Genomic DNA, 2500 nt, shown 5'->3' on the forward strand with positions numbered 1-2500 from the left:
CCCCTCTCTCCCCCCCCCTCTCTCTCCCCCGCTCTCCTCTCCCCCTCCTCTGCCCCCTCCCCCCTCCTCTCCCCCTCCTCTCCCCCCTCTCTCCCCTCCCCCTCACTCTCTCTTCTCCCTCCCCCTCTCTCTCCCCCCCTCGCTCTCGCCCCCCTCTCTCTCCCTCTCCCCCCACTCTCTCGCTCCCCCCTCCCACCTCTCTCTCTCTCCCCCTTCTCTCTCTCCCCCCCTCCCCCCTCCCTCTCTCTCTCTCCCCCCTCCCCCCCCTCTCTCTCTCCCCCGCTCCCCCTCCCCCGGTCTCTCTCCCCCCCTCCTCCCTCTCTCTCTCCCCCCTCCCCCCCTCTTCTCCCCCTCCCCCCTCCTCGCTCTCCCCCTCCCCCTCTCTCTCCCCCTCCCCCCCTCCCCCCCTCTATCCCCCTCCCCCCCTCTCTCTCCCCCTCCCCCTCTCTCTCTCCCCCCTCCCCCTCTCTGTCCCCCCCTCTCTCCCCCTCCCCCCTCTCTCTCCCCCCTCCCCCTCTCCTTCTCCGCCCTCCCCCTCTCCTTCTCCCCCTCCCCCCCTCTCTCCTCCCCCCCTCTCTCTCTCCCCCTCCCCCCCTCTCTCTCTCCCCCCTCCCCCCTCTCTCTCCCCCTTCCCCCTCTCCTTCTCCCCCTCCCCCTATCTCATTCCCCCCTCCCCCTCCCCCTCTCTCTCTCCCCCTCTCTCCCCCTCTCTCTCTCCCCCTCTCCTCCTCTCCCCCTCTCCCTCTGCCCCCTCCCCCCCTCTCCCCCCCCCTCCCCCTCCTCTCTCATCCCCCTCTCCTCCCCCCTCTCTCTCTCCCCCCCTCTCTTTCTCCCCCTCTCCTCTCTCCCCTCCTCTGTCCCCTCCCCCCCCTCTTCCCCCCTCTCTCCCCCCTCCTCCACTCTCTCTCCCCCCTGCCCTCTCTCTTGTCCCCCCTCCCCCTCTCTCTTCCCCCCTCTCTCTCTCCCCCCCTCTCCTCTCTCCCCTCCTCTGCCCCCTCCCCCCTCTCCTCTCTCTCTCCCCCTCCTCCCTCTCTCTCTCCCCCCTCCCTCTCTCTCCCCCTCTCTCTCTCTCCCCTCTCCTCTCTCTCCCCCCTCCCCCCTCCCACTCTCTCTCTACCCCCCTCCTCCCTTTCTCTCTCCCCCCCTCCCTCCCCTCTCTCTCCCCCTCCCCCTCCCCCACTCTCTCTCCCCCCCTCCCCCTCTCTCTCTCCCCCCTCCCCCCTCTCTCTCTACCCCCTCCCCCCTCTCTCTCTACCCCCTCCCCCTCTCTCTCTACCCCCTCCCCCCTCTCTCTCTACCCCCTTCCCCTCTCTCTCTCCCCCCTCCCTCTCTCTCCCCCCTCCCACCTCCCCCCTCTCTCTCTCCCCCCCTCCCCCTCTCTCTCCCCCCTCCCCCTCTCTCTCTCTCCCCCCTCCCCCCTCTCTCTCTCCCACCTCCCCTCTCTCTCTCCCCCTCCCCCTCCCCCTCCCCCTCCCCCTCCCCTCTCTCCCCCCTCCCCCCTGCCCCCTCTCTCTCTCCCCCCTCTCTCTCTCTCCCCTTCCCCTCTCTCCCCCTCCCCCCTGCCCCCTCTCTCTCTCTCCCCCCTCCCCCTCCCCCCTCTCTCTCTCCCCCTCTCCTCTCCTCCCCCCCTCCCCCCACCCCCACTCTCCCCCACCCCCCTCCACCCACCACCCCCCCTCTCTCCACCCTCTCCCCCCCTCTCTCCCCCTCTCTACCCCACTCTCCCCCACCCCCTCTCTCCCCCACCACCCCTCTCCCCCCACCCCCCTCTCTCCCCCCCACCCCCCCCTCTCCCCCCACCCCCCTCTCTCCACCCTCTCCCCCCCTCTCTCCCCCTCTCTACCCCACTCTCCCCCACCCCCTCTCTCCCCCCCCACCCCTCTCCCCCCACCCCCCTCTCTCTCCCCCCACCCCCCTCTCCCCACCCCATTCGCTCTCCCCCTCTGCCCCCACCCCCCTCTCTCTCCCCCCCCCCTCTCCCCCTCTCCCCCCCTCTCCCCTCCTCTCTCTCTCCTACCTCTCCCCCCTCTCCCCCCTCTCTCCCCCCGTCTCCCCCACCCCCTCTCCTCTCCCCCTCTCGCCCTCTCTCTCTTCCCCCTCCCCCTCTCTCTCCCCCCTACCCCCTCCCCCTCCCACTCTCTCTCTACCCCCTCCCCCTCTCTCTCTCCCCTCCCCCCCTCTCTCTCTCCCCCTCCCCCCCTCTCCCCCTCCTTTCCCCCCTCTCTCCCCCCTCTCCTCCCCTCCCCCTCCCCCTCTCTCTCTCCCTCCCCCTCCTCTGCCCCCTCCCCCCTCCTCTCCCCCTCCTCTCCCCCTCCTCTCCCCCCTCCTCTCCCCCTCTCCCCCCCCTCTCTCCCCCCCTCTCTCCCCTCCCCCCCTCTCCCCCCCCTCTCCCCCCCTCTCTTTCTCTCCCCACGTCCCCCCCTCCCCCACCCCCCTCTCTCTCCCCCGCCCCCTCTCTCCCTCCCCCCGCCCCCCCTCTCCCCCATCCCCCTCTCTCTCC

Source organism: Scyliorhinus torazame, chromosome 18, assembly GCF_047496885.1.
Source record: "Scyliorhinus torazame isolate Kashiwa2021f chromosome 18, sScyTor2.1, whole genome shotgun sequence".
NCBI classification, from domain to species: Eukaryota; Metazoa; Chordata; class Chondrichthyes; order Carcharhiniformes; family Scyliorhinidae; genus Scyliorhinus; species Scyliorhinus torazame.